This window comes from Notamacropus eugenii, chromosome 1, assembly GCF_028372415.1.
Source record: "Notamacropus eugenii isolate mMacEug1 chromosome 1, mMacEug1.pri_v2, whole genome shotgun sequence".
In the NCBI taxonomy this organism is placed as follows: Eukaryota; Metazoa; Chordata; class Mammalia; order Diprotodontia; family Macropodidae; genus Notamacropus; species Notamacropus eugenii.
Window position 1 is genome coordinate 750,957,349 of NC_092872.1, and position 18,280 is coordinate 750,975,628.

An 18,280-nucleotide genomic window follows, 5' to 3' on the forward strand; every position below is an offset into this window, starting at 1 on the left:
GGGCCAGAACACAAGGTTCTCCCTGCCCTGGAGTTGTTTAATGCCATCTTTATAAATGGAAACTGAGCAGCTGGGCTAGACAGAGCAGGGATGGGTATGGTTTCTGTGATCTGGGCTGACTGAGAGCTCACCCTAATCGTCATCACTCTAATTAATATCATGATAAAGTAAAGTGACTGAAGCCACCAACCCCTGCCCAGAGCTCTGTTAGAGGGTCCATGCTATAGCTAGCAGATGAGGGTGATGAGCAGTGTCTGCACGGAGGTCAAGATCATTGTTAGTGTAAGTCTGCAAAACCAGCCTATCTTGTGAATACTGATCAGAGGGAGAAACCTTAGAATACGGGGGCAGGAGTAGATTTCAGAGGGCCTGGGATTTTTTTTTTTTTACCAACCTTTGGTTTCCTTTGTAGTCCAATGCATCTTATTTATATATTTAAAAACATTATTCTGAAAAAGGGTCGTTAGGCTTCACTAGACTGTCAGAGGTGTCTGGGACCCAAAACAAAGGTTAAGAATTCCTGCCTTAGAACGCAAAACACAAAATGTTGGGAGAGACCTGAGGACATAGGCAGAACAGCTAGGTGGTGCAGTGGGCCTGAAGTCAGGAGGACCTAAGTTCAAGTTTGACCTCAGATGCTTAGTAGCTATGTGACCCTGAGCAAGTCACTTAACCCTGTTTGCCTCAGTTTCCTTATTGGCAAAATGAGCTGGAGAAGAAAATGGCCAACCACTCTAGTATCTCTGCCAAGAAAACCCCAAATAGAGCCATGAAGGATTGGACAGGACTGAACAGCAGTGAGATCGCAGAATGTTAGAGCTGGGAGAGACTCTGGAGGTCATTTATACCAACCCCATCTTTTTAATTTTTATTTTTTCCCCAATTTTTAAAACATTTATTTAAAGTTTTGAGTTTCAAATTCTTTCCTTCCCTTCCTCCCCTTCTCCGTCCCTGAGATGGTAAGCAATCAGATATAGGTTATGCACGTACAATCACGTAAAACATTTCCATATAAGCCATTCTGCCCAAGAAGAAAAACAGAAAGTGAAAGAGGCATTCTTCAGTCTGAATTCAAACAATGTCAGTTCTTTCCCTGGAGGAGGATAGTATGTTTCATCATTAATCCTTTGGGATTGTCTTGGACCATTGTGTGGCTGAGAATAGCTAAGTCATTCACAATTTTTCATCGAACAGAACTGCTGCTGCTGTGTACAATATTGTCCTGGTTCTGGTGACTTCACTCATCAATCCATAGAAATCTTGCCAGGTTTTTTTGAAATCATGTTGCTTGTCATTTCTTGTAGCACAATATTCCATTAGAATCACATACCACAGACATCAGGCTGAGTGGGAAACGGCAACAGTTACTACTGATAATCATTCTAAAGCTAGGACGGTAAAGAGGAGCCCTTAGGTAGGGGCCCATTGGAGTTGCAGTTTCAGAGTGCAGGAGGTTTAAGGTTTTGGGAGAGGTCAGGACAGGGGAAAGGGAAGGGAAGGGAAGGGAAGGGAAGGGAAGGGAAGGGAAGGGAAGGGAAGGGAAGGGAAGGGAAGGGAAGGGAGGGAAGGGAAGGGAAGGGAAGGGAAGGAAAGGAAAGAAACTGGTAAAACCCAAGTCGACAGGGCATATCGTGGCCATCCAAATTTACTGTCCTTTGGAGAGGAGAAGGAAGGGGAGGGGGAGGCAGACAGGAGAGGAGGAGCTGAGTTATTCTTCTTGGCCTCATTAAAGGGGTCATGCCCTAGCTACTTCTTAAATAGGCCTGTTCAATGAATGGCCTTTGCCTCACCCTGAGTGAGTAACTGCAAAACCTTGGACTAAAGGGCCCAAGGTCTCCCAGTGTATCCTGGGTCATCTCCAGTCATCCTGATGAATATCTGGTCAGTGGATTCAGATGGCTCTGGAGGAGAAGTGAGGCTGGTGACCTGCACAGCCCTCCCTCACTCAAAACCAAGTCATGTGCAAGTCATGTCATTATTTCTCTGGTAGCATGGTCTTCTTTGGCAACGAAGGACAAATACATTCCTGTGAGGAGACACAGCTGGCTGAGTGGGGACCCAGCTTGCTGGGTAACTCAGCTCCTCCTCTCCTGTCTGCCTCCCCCTCCCCTTCCTTCTCCTCTCCAAAGGACAGTAAATTTGGATGGCCAAAAGAAGCCCAGGTGACTTGATTTTTACTGGCCTCCTACCTTCCCTTCCTTTCCCTCCCCTCCCCTCCCCTCCCCTCCCCTCCCCTCCCCTCCCCTCCCCTTCCCTTCCCTTCCCTTCCCCTGTGGCCCCTGCCTAATGGCTCCCTCTTTACCTTCCTAGCTTTAGTGATTATCAGTAGTAACTGTTGCTCTTTCCCACCCAGCCTGATGTCTTTCTTTTTCTTCACCTCATTAAAGGGGCCATGCCCTGGCTACTTCTTAAGCAGGCCTATCCAATGAATGGCTGTTGCCTCACTGTAAGTGAGTACCTGCAAACACCTTGGCCTAAAGGCCCCAAGGTCTCCCAGTGCATCCTGGGTCATCTCCAGTCATCCTGATGAATGTCTGGTCACTGGGTTCAGATGGCTCTGGAGGAGAAGTGAGGCTGGTGACCTGCACAGCCCTCCCTCACTCAAAACCAAGTCAAGTGCGAGTCGTCATTATTTTTCTGATGGCATGGTCTTCTTCGGCAGCAAAGGACAAACAGCCACAATTTGTTCACCCATTCCCCAATTGATGGACATCCCCTCAATTTCCAGTTCTTTGACACCACAAAAAGAGCTGCTATAAACATTTCTGTACAAATAGGCTTTTTGTCCTTTTTTTTGGATGTCTTTGGGATGTAAGCCTAGCAATGGGATTGCTGGATCAACCCCAGTTTTTTAATTAACCCGAGAGGTTAAGTGATTTCTTCAAGTTACACAAGTGCAGAGTACCAGACTTTGAACTAAGAACACTTTCCCCTGGGGCAAAAGGAGTTGGGGTGGAGGTGAAAGTGACCCAAAGGATTGTGGATAAGCTGTCAGAGAGGACAACCTGACTGTGGGTTTAGCTATGCTGGTAGATAGGTTGGCCCATCCAGCAGAAGATCAATTCTGTTTTCCGCTAGAAGCTAGGGGTGGGGTGGGGTGGAAAGGCTAATCCTGGGGAATAGGTAGGATTGCAGTGGGAGCTGAGGGCGGTGGCCCTGAGGCCAGACAAAGGACTGGGTTTGTGATGTGTGGGATGATCTGCTGGAAGAGAGCAGAGTGTGCAGAGTATAATCCTAGGACCACCCACAGGAAGAACCAAACCTCCTGAACAAGGGCGTCCTAGGTCAAAATTCCATGGGCCTCCCCCAGTTGTGTTTTCTTAGTGAGAATCTGACTTCAGATCCCTCTGGCTGACCTTTGCTACCATGTTTCCAGCATGCACCAAGGACTATCTAGTGTTTTTCTCTTGGGCCTGGCGACTGAAGTGAGAGCCAGGGGGCTGATCTTCTAGGGGATGTTTGTGTGTATTTTGTCAGGTTCTCCCTCTGATGACAGGGGAGAAGAGGGCACGTGTGCCCCTAAGCTGCTTTGCATTAAGGGAAAAGCCGGACCTGTGGTGCCTGTCAATCCTTTCTTAAATTAAAAAAATAGTCTTTTGTTTATATCGGTATCCTCGCTAGATTTCCTATTATAATCCCTTCCCTCCTTCCCTCCCTCCTAGACAATTATCTCTTAGAACCAAAATTTAAAGAGAAGAAAGAAAAAAAATGTTCTGCAGAAGTCAAGTCATCAAGGTAATGAATGTGTTGATAGTTTAACCCCTGTGCTACCTAGAATTTGCCGGAATTTTAGTCAGGAGGACCTGAGTTCAAATCCTCCCCCAAATACCCACCAGCCATGTGACCCTGGGCAAATCATGCAACCTGTCTGCAAAATGCATTGGGTTGGACTCCGAAGTCCTTCCTAATTCTAAACAAACATGAACCTTGGAGATGTCCCGCAGAGGAAAAGAAAAGAGTTAGCACTGCTACGGGGTACTGGCCTTAGAGTCATCATGACCCAGCTCCAGCCTGCCCATGGCCACTTACCAGATGTGTGACCTTGGGCAGATCACTTGACTTCCGTTTCCTCGTCTGTAAAATGAGCCTGTTGGAATAGTGGCTTCTGAAATCCATCCCAGGTCTGACAATCCAGGATTCCTGTGTCTTGTAGACTTTCCATGAGTAACATGCACAAAGATCATAATTATCTTTCAGGCCTTGAATCAGACTCCCAGGAATACTGATACTCCCCTTTTACAGGAATTGGGGAAATGACATTTTCCTGGACTGAATAACTGTTGTTCTTTGACTTTTTAAAAAAAAAATCTTATTTTTGGAATTTGTGGTAACATCAGCACTCTCTCCATCTTTTTCTCTGTCTCTCTTTCCCTGTCTTTCTCCTTTCTCCTCTTTTTCTTTCCCTTTCTCTCTCTTCTCCCTGCTGCCTCTCTCCTCCTTCTTTTCTCTCTCCCTTTTATTCTCCTTCTTTCTTCCCCTTCTACCTCTCTTCTCTCTCTCCTTTTCTGTCCCTTTCTTCTCCCTTTCTTTCCCCTTTTTTCTTTCACTTCTTTCTCTCCCCCTTCTCCTTCCCTTCCTTCCTGCCACATTCAAGTTCGGAATAAAAACCAATAGAAATCTAGAAAAAACAAATCCTGTCAGAAAAGGACTTGGACTAGATGACTTCTGAAGTCCCTCTTGGCTCTGGATTATAATATGAAAACTGGATGAATAAAAAACACACATTAATCCCTTATGGTGTGAAAGCACTATGTTACGAATGAAGAAGAAATATCCCAAGGGAGACAGCCCTTTGCCTGGGGGAGCCGTCATTCTAGCAGGGGGAACAGACAGCATCTAGGAACCTGGACAGAATCGTTTGGGGAGAAATAATTTTTCAGGCAGGAAGGTTATTCTCTCTGCCTTCCTTACCTCTTCCCCCTTTTTAAAAAATGATTTTAATTGATGTTTTCTGTGTCTTATATCACCATAATATCCCATGCATCTTTCCCCCTCTGCCCTTCAATATGACAAATAGTATTTTTTAAGAGAGAAAACGAAAAAGGCCAGAACAACTAATTGAGAAAATCCCAACTATGTGTCGTATATAACACTTACGGACCTCCTCCTTCCACAAGCGGGCAGGTTGGGGCTGTCTTCTCAGCTCTCTTTATTTGAGCTTCATTTGGTTTTTATAATTTTGTTCCATTTACTTTTGATTTTTTTTGGTGTTTGGTTTTTCTTGCTATATATTGTTGTGGTTACTGGATTTATTTTCTCCACTCTGCATCTGTTCATGTAGATCTTTCCAGGCTTGTCTGCATTCGTTACACACATCGTTTCTTACAGCACAGTCGTATTCCTTTGCATTCATGGGCCACAGTTTGTTAGTCATTGCTGAATTGATGGACATCCTGTTTATTTATAATTCTTAGCTATCACAAGCGTGTGTGTGTGTGTGTGTGTGTGTGTGTGTGTGTGTGTGACAGTTAATCTATAGCTTCCTTGGGATATAATTCCAGGAACATTCTCTGATTTAAAAGTTATCAACATTTTAGTAACTTTATTTGCACAATTCCATGTCATTTCTACTTTTCTCAGGGGAGGTCATTAGTACTGTGTCTCTAAAGGTCAGATGTGGCAGCCAGAGCCCTGGCTGGGAGTGAAGAGACATGAGGTCTAGTCTTTGTCAATTACAGACAAGGTGGTGACCTGCATTAATAGAGGGAGTTTCCTCACCTGGGAGTTCTCTGTATCAATCCCTAGCCCCTGTTCCTCACATGTTCCCCATTTCTCTATGGGTACCTCAGAAGCTACAGTTTTTATTGCTGGTTCTTTTTTTCTGCCACTTCTTCTTAAACTGTCTTTGCTACTCTCTGTAGGACTGTCTTTGCTACTCTCTGTAGGGCCAAGCTTGGCCTATCCACACGGGTGGATTTCGGCCTCTCCTTCCAGTCCAAAGCTCTGTTGATCGTATCAGGAAAAAAGCCCATGTTGGTTATTCGTTTGAAACTCCATTTTTAGTCAGGGGCCAATCCAAACATTGTGACTTTCAGCTTCTGGCAAGAAGCCTGGACCACCTCGTGAAAAGCAGCTCAATCTGACTATTGTCCTCTGGGAGTGTTGTTGGGGAATGTGACTTTTACTGTTCTCCCTAACGAATTTGAGTGATGGCCCAGAACATCTGTATCCTTGATCCTGGATTTTATTGCAACATAGCAAAATATTTCACAAGGAACTGAAATAGCAGTAATAGTGCCCATCTTGAGAAGTGTTTCAAAATATATTTTTCCTCCATAAGAACTGCATCTGGGCTAAGGGACTGCTGGGGCAGTGTGTTCTCTTTCTTGGCACTCAGTCACAGCTCTGGGTTTGCTGTGACTAGGTTTAATCCTGGAGAAGCCTGATTTCCAAAGAGATAGAGACCAGACTCTCTTGTCTCTCACTTTTAGAGAGCAGAGATTATTTACTTATCTATTTATTTGTCCATTATTTTTTATATTTGTTTCCCCAGCACCTAGGATTTCCTGGCACACAGTAGATACTTGATAAACATTTGGAGATTGGTTGGTTTATGTCCCAACCCTGGAGACTTAGGTGGGAGGAGATTATTTAAAGCATAGGTTTGGTTCATGTCAAGGGCCTCCCCAAAGTGTTGGAATGAAAGGCATCCTGTGTACGGTATTGAGAAACCATTTATTTTCTCCAAATAGAAGAACTGTTTAGCACTGAGAAGACCCACATTTTCTACTCATTGACATCAAAACCTAAAACAATATTCAGTGTTTTATAAATATTGTTTGCACTGCCCTAGAAGGTCAAGACTCAGATCTATTAGAACATGAAGGATTTGTTGGAATTACATTTCAACTCAGCTTTGTACTGTCCAAATATCTCATTCCAGACGATGTCTTCTGGTAAGACTGGTCAGGGATTGGGCTCATCCTTCCCACCACTAGTCAGCTCTGGCTGAGAACCTTGGGGATCTCGAACTTCTCATACTTGTGGAGGCCACCTCCAAGCTTGACAAATCCATCTCAAGATGATTGTTTGGTCACCTACAATCGAGGAAGCACATAGGGCAAAAGAGGCCATCAGAGGTTCAGGCTTAAGCTCATTTCATGATGCTTTGTCCTGTTCCATCTGCCATGTGGAAATCATAACCTTGGGGTTCCTAAGGTCCCTCCTCCAGGATCACAAAAGAAAGATATTTGCAAATGTCCTAGAGAGTTGAAGGAAGAAACATCCAGAAGCTTTATCCTTTTTAATTAATGCAGGACCAACTTCCTACTGCTGTCTTAGGATGGTAGGATCACTCAGGGTTTGCTCAGCATGCCCATTCACCTTAATGTGAGGCCATCAGAGCAGTCAGGGTAATTCTCATGCTGTTGTAACAGATAGTTCAGTTACAAGTTCCTCAGGTCCCAAGTTAGAGCATTGACCAAGGTGAGCACCAAGTCCCAAGCTGCCACCCACTCTAGCCTGTTCAGGGACGTTCTGAAATCCCTGCCTTTTTTCCAGCTGTAGCCTTAAGGCAAATCTGTCTTCACATTTTAATAACTTCCATGACCTTAATTCTATATTTAGTGTTTGACATTCCCTTCACCAATATAGAGGTCTAGCTCTCTCTGACCTAGTCAAAAATTCTTTATGAGTTGCTAGGAATTAAAAATATACAAATCATTCTTAGTGACTAAGTTTCTGGTGACAAGCCTTTGGATGCTCAGCCAAGCTAGTATTGATGACAGCCCCATAGTCTGTTCTGGACTGGTTTTTGAAACTTGTCCATCTTGGGGGATGGCAGGATCCAATGGAAAGAGTACTGGCTTTGAGTCAGAAGACTTGGGAATATCAGTCAACCTTGGAACACAGAATGTCAGTGCTAGAAGCAACCTTAGAACACAGAACACAGAATGTAGGACCTGGAAGCAACCTTAGAATAGCGAACATCAGAGTTTACCCTAGAACACAGAATGTCAACGTTAGGTGCAACCTTAGAACATAGAATACTGGAGCTGGAAGGGACGTTAGAACAGGGAACATCAGAGTTGACTTTAGAACACAGAATATTGGAGCTCAGAGGGACCTTGGAACATAGATTGTCAAAACTAGAAGACCTCTTAGCCCAGAGAATATCATAGATGAAATAAACTTTAGAACTTAGAATATAGAATACAAGAGCTATGAGACATCCTAGAACATGGGCCACAATCCCTTCCAGTTCCAAGTCTGTGCTTCCAAAATCTTCAGCAAGTTCCTCAGTGATTCTCTGCCTCACTTTCTGCATCTGTAAAATGAAGTTAATCATTTTTTTTGTTACCAAATTCACAAAGTTGTTATTAAGGAAATATCTTTGTAAGTTGAGGTGTATTATCCTTAGAACATAAAATGTTAATTAAATCTGGTGGAGCCCTCTGCAGCTATCTGCCCCAACCTTGACAATTTGCAGATGAAAGATCTGAGTCCCTGAGAGATGGAGGAAGTTGGTGTCAGAGTCAGGTCTAGAGCCGAGGTTCCTTGTCTGATAGACTAGACAAGGCTCTTCCCCCATCACCAGAGCAGGCGTATTTAAGGCCAAAAACCCTGGACATCAGGGCAGTCCCTCTTGCAACAGCAGCTCTATGCAAAGACCAAGTCTTTTTTGGGAGGTAACCTAGAACAATAAGATACAATTAAACTTGCTGTGAGGTCAACACTGTCGTTAGCATTTTTTACTGGGAACCCTGAATCTTATGATCCTAGAACTTTGAAATATGGATAGAACAGACAGACTGGTTCCATTGAGGCAGCTGGAGGAAGAATGGTAAAGTCACTTCAGTGATGCAATTTCCTCTTTCCAAATTTTTCTTTTAGATTCCAATGATGAAAGACCCTGGCTGGATCCGAAACGTGTGGACTTCTAACCTGAACGTGAGTAGTTTTAAGAGTGGTAAATCTTTTTTGATTCCAATGAACAAAGATTTATTTCCTGAATCCCACTTACTACCTCCCTGGGAAAAAATAAAAAAAATCCTTATATTGATATGTATTGCCACATGTTGGAAAATGTGTGCCTCATGCTGCGCATTTAGACTGCCGTTTCTTCTGCCAGGGGCTGGTTAGCATTCTTGATCGCTGATTTAGCACTGATTCTCATGAGTCAAGACTGCCCATCACCATGATCAGAAAAAGCAGAAAACTGTATCTTAACTCTGAGACTGGGAGCAAAACCTTCTTTCCAAAGAATGGGAGACTTCTTTCCTGGTCTGTTTGTTTATCGAGCCTTTATCACTTGACCAAACTCTCTTTACTTCGGACACATATTCTAAAATAATTTGAGCCCAATGAAAGCCCCGCCAACAAAATGAGTGCCCACCATTCTGTAGAACCAAGAAGAGTCTCAGAAACCATCAGGGCTGGCTCTTGTTTGGACAGAAATCCCCAATCACACTGATATATCCATCAGGCGGTCCCAGAGCCTCTGCTCCGATGCCTTTAATAAAGGGGAGCCCACGTCCTCCCAAGGTCACTCATTGCTTCTTGGGACAGCTCTAATTAATTTAATTCAATAAACGTTTGTTAAGCACCTACTATGTGCCAGGCATTGTGCCAAATGCTTTCAAATTACAGTTAGAAACTGTCTCTTTACATCAATCCCAAATCTGTTTCTTTGTGGGTTTTGCCCATTACTTCTTGTTTGGGCCTCTGGGGCCCTACTCTTCCTCTGGACAGCCCTTTGGTCATTTGAAAGTGATGGGGAGAGCTACATAGCGCAGTGGATAGAGTACTGTCCCTGAAGTCAGGAGGACCTGAGTTCAAATCAGGCCTCAGACACTTGACACCTTCTAGCTGTGTGACCCTGGGCAAGTCACCTAATCCCAACTGCCTTACAAACGGTTGCGATGTCTCCCCAACACACCACATTTTCTCTTTTTCTGGACAAACATTAAAAATTTCTTCAGCTTGTGCTTTGAATTCTAGACTAAATCTTCACTTTAAAAAAAGTGAAGGAGCAAGGGTGACTCTCCAAGATACCAAATATCTTCTGCCACAGGGGACAGAGAATTGGACTGGAAGTCAGTACACCTGGGTTTGGATCCATCTTGTATCATTAGCTTTAGGCATGACCTTGGGCAAGTTGAAGCAGAGGGCAAATGGCTACTGAGGAAGCTTCTGAGTCTGGGATGCTAGAATGGTCATGTTAAAACATGAAAATTAAGGGGACCTGGGGGAATAAAGGGCTTTCTGAATAGAAATCCAAAGTAACCAGTCTACTTGATAGATGAATGGACAGATGAAGGCTAGAAAGTAGAGTTATCTGATGGATTTGAGATGGGTTTAATGGCCAGATCCAAAGAGAATTCACTTATAGTGTGATGCTAGCTAGGAAAAGGGTGGCCCCTGAGTTCTGTGCTTAACCTCGAACTGCTGAACATTTTTATCAATGACTTGAATAAAAGCATCCATCAAGAGCAGGCTTAGGAGATCTTTAGATGACACAAAGCTGGTGGGGATACCCAATGGAGAGGCTGACAAGATCCCAAAAGATCTTGACAAATGATGACAATGCTGAATCTAATAAAATGAAGTGTAATCAATAAATGTAAAGTCTTTCACTGGTGGTCTAAAAAATCAACTCTGTCCATGCAAAGGGAGTCCTGGCCAGACAGAAGTGCTGCTGATAAAGAGAGGGTGGTTTTAGGAGACTGTGAGCTTTATGACAATCAGCAGTGGGAAATGATGTGTGAAGCGAGAGAGGTCACACTTCCAGAAAAGAAGGTGATAAATTCATTTTATTCTGTGCTCAGCTCAGTGTATCACAGGAGGGCCAGATGGTGTCCGCAGGAGAGCAAGTAGGACAAGTCAAGCTTACATCTTGAGGATCCGTCAAAAGACCCCTTGAGGATGGTTGTACAGGTTTGGGCCAGTGTCAGAAGGTTCATCTTGTCCTGTGTGACCACAGAGGGTGGAATTAAGTTAAATGGGTGGAAGTTGTAAAAAGACAAATTTATGCTTGATATAAGGAGAACGTTTCTAGAAAGAACTCTCCAAAATGCAACCAATTCCATAAGCATTTATTAAGCACCTGCTATATGCCAGCCTTTGTCCTTAAAGAGCCTCAATTCTATCATAGAGCCTATACAGAATATAAACTGAATCCATGGTAGTTAAGCACAATGTTGTCAGTCAACAAGCATTAATTAAGTGCCTGTGAATGAGACTCTCTGCTCAATGTCTCAGATACAAAGACCCTTAGGGAGGGAGAGCCCTGGCTGTTTCTGGGCTCAGGCAGGGCTTCCTGGGGATGGTCTGCTTTAGTTGAGCCCGAAGGAGTGAGGGTTTCATGAGTCATAGGAGAGGAGGGGGTGGTGTTCTAGGCACTGGGGGAGGGAGGGAGATAGACTGGCCTAGGGGAAGTCCAGAGAGAAGTCCAGTTTGGCTGGAGTTCCACAAGGGGAGATAGGGATAAAAGAGGAGTGGTCTACTTGGGAGGAAAGTTCTCTTCACAGGAGGTCTCTCAACAGAGGCTGGAGGACCCTCGTCAGGGAGGGTGTGTGTATATCTTAACAAAGTTGTCCTTGGCTGTGAGGGATAGGGGTAGAGGGAAGGGCTGCAACAAAGGTGGGGCAGTTGGTATGTTGCTCCAAAGTGCTGAATTTAGAGGACATTGTTAACAACACTTTGGTGCTGCTGCTCATTACAGAAACAATAGAATTTAACACACTAGTTTTCAATGACACTAATTAAACCAGGAAGCTTCCAGATCGGGGGTTGGACCATTACTCCTTCACCTTCCCCCTCTCCTCTCTTCCCTGCTTCCCCTTTGGCTCAAATGAGAGTGGATTTTGAACCATTTATCACAGGTGTGGTTTGGAGTCCTTTGAGAAACACAGACTTCAAGTTATGACTCTAATGACAGTCATTTAAGGAAGCTGGATTCAGTGGTGGTATCCAGACTAGACTGTAATAGGGAGACTCATTGGGAGGCTGTTTCCATTAGCTAGGTGAGAAGGCAAAAGGTAGGTAATGACTGTGGCAAAGGGGAAAGGGCACTAGATTTGGAGTCAAATTCAGGAGTGTGACTTCGGAGGAGCCACATCATCTTTCTAAGAGGTTAGCCCTACCTCTAAGAGCCCATGAGCCCATAACCCTCTGGCCTAGACCTAGGGCCATGTTAATGGAAAGGAGGGCCCTGGGGAGAGAGTCACTTCCCCGAATCGCTTCACTGCCTAGACTTCATGGTAATTAGATGGTGTCTTAAGAGGAGACATTGCGCTACTGAGAGCCACAGGAGGTGGACTGCCCAGAAATTCTGTCCTTCTTGGCCCAATCAGGGGCCAGGAACCCTGACCCATGGGAGCTGTTGGTGGCAGTTGGGACAGGTGTGAGGCTGAGAGGTGTTGGTGGACTAGAGGAGAGAGAATCAGTTCAGAGAAGTAAGTGCCCACTTTCTGGTTGGACAAATAAACAGGAGATAAAGTATTCTGGGTGTGAACCAGCAAAGCCTGGCTCCTGGGGCTGTTCCCTCCATGGGCATGTGGGTAGTCCAGGAAATGGCTCTAGGATTCCTGGGGAATCCCCTAAGACAGTTACTATGGAAACTGGGGGAACCCAGCAGAGCTGTGGAAGTGAGGGAGGGAATGGGGAGAGGTAAGGAGACACAAATACTGAGGGAAGGGGAGTGGGCGGTGTCAGTGCTCCTCCTCGTTCTCAGGAATGATTTTCTCTCTGCTTTGTTTATACTCCGGATTGACTTTCATCTTGTGCCCCTCAGAATGAAAGCTCTTTGTGGGAAGGGATGGTTTCATTGTCTTGGTTTACCCAGCACCTAACATGGTTCTTGCATGGATTAGGTGCTTAATAAATGCTTGTTGAGTGAATGAATGGAAAGTAAGGGAAATAGTTAAAGCCTGGGTCTAGCAAAACCATGATGGGGGAGCATTTCACATTCACACACCAAGAAGACAGTATCGCTACCATTCCAGGAGGATGTAAGGCTGGTCACCGCCCTGCTTATTGACTGCTCGAATAGCTGCTTTGGTGATGGAGAGAGGATGCCCCCTTCCCCCAGGAGACACACCCAGGAGGAAAAGACCTGGACTGTGGTCAGAGCACCTGGGTTCTCAGTTCAACCACTACTTGTAAGATCTCAGACAAATCACTTCCTCTCCCTAGGCCTCAGTTTCCTCATCTGTAAAATGAAAGGACTGAGTTAGATGCACCCCAACATCTCATTCAGCTCCACATCTATGATTCTGAGCCTGTCTGTTACCTATGGGGACAGGATGTAGTGCTTAGGGGCAGCTCACTAGAATTCAGCAAGAGTAACTTTTGCTGCTGTTTTCTGTCATTTTTTAATCATGCCTAACTCTTTATGACCCCATTTGAGATTTTCTTGGTAAAGATAGTGTGGTTTGCCATTTCCTTATTGAGCTCATTCCTTATTCTGCTCTATTCACTGTGTCACCTAACTTCATGTTTTATTACCTCTTTTGTGACTGTGGTTCCCAGGCCCAAGATCCTTTTCCTTGGCAGAGAAATGCTGCAATGTATTTGTGATCTCATGGATGTGAGCATGTTCTCTGGTGATGGATGGAGAGGATGGTACACTTGGTAGCTCTTGCTGCCCTCCATGACTGTACCACAGGGGACATCTTCCTGGCTTCCTCTTGGCTTAACAAAGACACCAGTAGTACACATGGGATCCCCCTCAGCCACCCCTCACCACATGGCCAGCCTATTTTTCAATCATGTCTTTGATGACATCTTTCATAGCTTCTTGCTGGTTATATGTTATAGTCTGCTTAGACCCACCTTATCCACATACTCACCATTTCCTAGTGGATGACACTCATCCATAATTCTTTAGACACCTTGACTAACCATCATATGACACTGGTAGAAAACTGATGTGAAAATGATGGGAATTTGATTCAGGCAGAATTGGGAGGGAAGGGGATTAAAGGAGCTGTGTCATTTCCCATGTCTCTCTAGGCTGTTTTTCTGCTCACATACGGGCAATTTTTCATCCCTTTGGTTTTTCCTCTGTGGATGCTTAGACCAAACTCTTGAGTGATTGTGTATCTCATCTGTATTGTCCCAGGGCTTACACAATCAGCTAATCAACAGCATTTTTTAAAGTATCTACTATGTTCTAGGCTTGCTGGGAATATAGACACAAACCTGAAGAAAGAAGCTTACATTCTGATGGGGAAAGACAACATACAAGCAGAATCTGAAAGGGGTGGGGAAAATGGGGGAACTCCGGAATAGGAAGAATGACCTCACTGTCCTGGGCATCCTCCTTAATGGAAATCTGGAAGGAGCCATTTAATTGTGAGAGGTGGCAGGGATGGGGAGTACTTCCGGTGCTGAATTCCAGGGCTGGCCTGAGACTCCCTGGATTCTGCGGCAGGAAGGTGGAGGAAATCTGCTGGGGGAGGACCTGGAGGATGTCCTCATCCACAGAGAAACCCTCTTCACTTCCATTCCAGGCTTGACATCCTCTGTGACTGTGTCAGAAAATCAGGAGCCACCCCCTTTTCTGTTGTCCTTGGCTGCTTTGCTTGTATCCCCAGCACTCAACACAACACTTGGCACAATGGATGCTTGCTAACTGACTGATACATCTGGATCTTTCATACTGTTTTTGGAGGCCCTCCCACACTTCGGTATTGACCTTCCATCAACTCTCTTTGCTCTGATCTTCTACATGTCTCTTTTGAAAATCTCATTGGATCTATGAGTTCCCTAGGTATTCACATTAGCCTTAACAACTCCCCACCTTTTATTTTTTTATCCCATTGGAATTGTTCTCTTTGCAGTGTCAAAATTTCAAACTCAATATGGGCTGACCTTGCCTATGAAATTTCGATCTATGAGAACCTTACCTTTTCTCTTATCGCCCTCCCATGATTTAGGGTGTGTATCAGGCGGGGCCTGACTTTTCCCTATCAGAAACTTCTAAGATGGAGCAGCCTCTTCTCATTAAGTGTTGATGGGAACTACTCAGCACTTGAAGAAGTCTTTGCCATATATTTCTCTCCTCAGGATTTCTCTTTTTTAGAAATAACTTGCAAAGTAATGTAGATTTTCAAGTCTAGAGTCCTAAAGATTGTGGTTGTGTGCGTTGTTCTTCATTCTTGAAGAGGACCATGACATCAGGAAGATGATGCCATGACTTGCTGAGCAAGGTCACCAGCCTCACTTTCTCCTCCAGATCCATTTGGGTCCAGTGGCCAGATATCCATCAAGACAACTGGAGATGGCCCAGGATGCAGTGGGAGACCTTGGCCTTTTTAAGCTAAGGTCTTTAACAGGTCTCTGATTGAGGCAAAGCTCATTCAGTGATTAGGGCCGTTTAAGAAGTGAATCAAAGTATGCCCCCTTTAATCTTCCCCCCCAAAAAATCACACTGGGAGGTGAAAACCCTTAGGGTTTCTAGCCTTACTAACTTACAGTTACTACTTACACTCACTCTAAGCCATCAGGGTTCAAAAACTAACCATGAAGTGGTGCTTGGGCAGGAACCTATGGTTGGTCAATCATTGAGAGCCAGAGTGAAGTGCGTTTAGGACATGGTTTTAAGAAAGAAATCGAGCCAGTAGGCCCCAAGATATCTAGGTAGGTTTACCTTCCTTTGGGCAGAGCACCCTCAGGTTAGGGCATGATACTCTGGAAGGAACCAGGGAGTGATGGCTTCCATGTTCCAGCCATGCCAGCGAGTGAGTGGGTCAACTCATGGGGAGGGCATAAGCCACAGAGATTATCCTTCTTGAGTTCCCAGATATATGGTAATTAAAAAGAAAAAAAGTCCCATTGAGTTTGACTTATTCCTCTTTAAGTTTTCCTAATTGAGAGGCTGATACCTTGGAAACCAGCTGCCTTGGGTTGCGTTGGAAAAAGGTCAAGCCACGTTGAAGCTGTCCCCAGCCGGTCCTGTTCTTGGACAGCCGACAACCACCCTCGAGACGCTCTTTGACCTATAATTCTGTTTTGCTCTGATTCTCCTTTGCCTTGCTAACGTTTCTTGTTAGATTTCTGCGTGCAGCCTTTTAACTCCTGCCTCTTCCCCCAGCTGCCAGGGCCTTGCCTCCCGAATTACCTCTCATTAATTTGAGTCCATTCTCTTCGTATTTATTCTGTGTATACATACCTACATTTGTATATAATATTTAATTCATGTTATATCCTGCCGTCTCTCCCCCCCCCCCCCCATTGAGATGTAAGCTCCCCACGGGTGGGATTTGTTTCTTTCCTTACATTTTTGTCCTTCACACCTAAGGCAGTACTCGGCATGCAGTTGGTACATACTACATGCTGACTGATTGATTAGGAGAACTGAAATGAGCAGCCTGGAAGAGTGAAAGAGTGGTCAATTGGCACCAAGAGACCTGAGTTCAGCGTTGGCTGTGACCCTTCCCTTCTGGGTCCCCTCTCTGAGGCTCTGTGTAAGATAGAGATGACAGTCATTTCGGCAAACTCCCCTCACCAAGTTGTCCTGAGAAAAGGATTTTGCAAATGCAAAGGGCTTTCGGATAGAAAGTGAGTTGTTGTTGATCACCGAAAGGCCTTTTGTTTACTAAGCAGACCAGGACAATACACAGAGGATGGCCTTCTCCTTGGCCTTACCACGCGCTAGCAGATTTGTAACTTGGGGCTAGCTCACAGGAGTTTATTAATCGGAGTCAGGGACTGCAAAGGATCATGGATTTAGAGCTTTGAGGCACCTGACCCAAGTTTGGCCTCCTTGTGTAGTAGAAGAGGGAGCCAAGGTCCCTAGGCCAGTCAGGGGACTTGCTCAGACTCACGTGGCAATGGTGGCAATTGACCCACATTTTCCTTGTGTCACATATTTACAGGATGGATATACTGAGTGTACTCAATAGATTGTAGATCTATTTAGAGGTGGAAGTGGTCTTGGAGGTCATTGGGTCAACTGTCTTCTTGTTACAGATAGGGAAACTGAGGCTCAAAGAAGTTTTAGCTTGCCTAAGATCACAAAGCTAGGATCCTCCCAGATGTTCTTTTCACTGTATCCAGGGCAGGAGAGCTGAGTTCAGGTCCTGCATAAATCATGGGCATTTTCTCAGTCTCTCTGACCCTAGGATGGGATTCATTCATTCTGTCCTCATTAGCCCACAGGACTGCAGGAAGAAGGGCCATGCTTTGTCATCCCTCAAGCCTCCACAAACGGAGCTATGACTGTCCCCCAGCTTCTCAGTAGGACCTCTTCCTACTAGTTACAACAAGAGGGAGTTTCCTTCTTATCCTTCAAGTGCTGGTCAAGGTCCACAGAGAACCTTCCTAGGCTCTCCACTGACCAAAGGCCGTGACGCTTGTACTGGTCCTTGCCTTTCAGTGGGATCTCCAAAGCTCCCTTGTCAGGCTCTTCCCTCTTCCCCTCATGACTTTCTGAAGGGGAGAGGGCCACATTCTCTGCCCCCTTACTGCCCATTTCACAGATGCACTACCAAAGGCCCCCAGCCTCTTTGATCTGAGGCTCTTGGCACAGTGGAAAGAGGAGAAGAGAATTGGACTCAGATACAAGGAAGAGCTAGGGTTGAATGTGGGGGCTGCAGTGCCCTTCCCAAATCCCTTAACCTCTGTAGTCCCACTGTAGGACCTACTTCAAAGGGCTTCTGTGAGGCTTAAAGGGCTTTGCAAACTTCAAAGTGATCTACAGGACAGGTGCTTGATCACTGTGTGGTGACTGGTATATTTCTCTTTCTGATCCTATTCTGAAGGCCGTCTGTGCTTCTGTTCCTGGTACTGATGCTGCCATGAGAGCCCTTTAATTATTTGAAGATGACCTCCAGGCTCCCTCAGTTTGCCTTTCTCTAGGCTGCATGTGACCAGGCTATCCAATGGATTCTTACAGGCTAGGATTCCAAGTCAGTCAGTTATCAATAAGCATGTACCAGCCGCTGGTCTAAGCACTGGAGATACAGATAGAAATAAAAGACAGCCCCTTTTCTGGAGGAACTGATAGCCCAGCTGGGGAGAGACCACATACAAACAACCAGAACAAATGGAAGATCATCTCAGAAGGCAGGCACTAGAATTCTGAGGGACTGGGAAAGGTGGCATTTGAGTTGGGACTTGCAGGAAGCCAGGGGAACCAGGAGGCGGAGGTGAGGAGTGAGGGCATTCCAAACAGGGGGCACAGCCAGGGAAAATACCTGGTGGTGGGAGATGGAAGGAGGCCTGTGGCCTTGGACCAAAGAAAGGAGTATGAGGTATCTGGAATCAAATACAGCATTCTAGATGGGGTCGGATGTCTAAACAGAAGAAAATTACATCTTGAGGATGATTTTCAAAT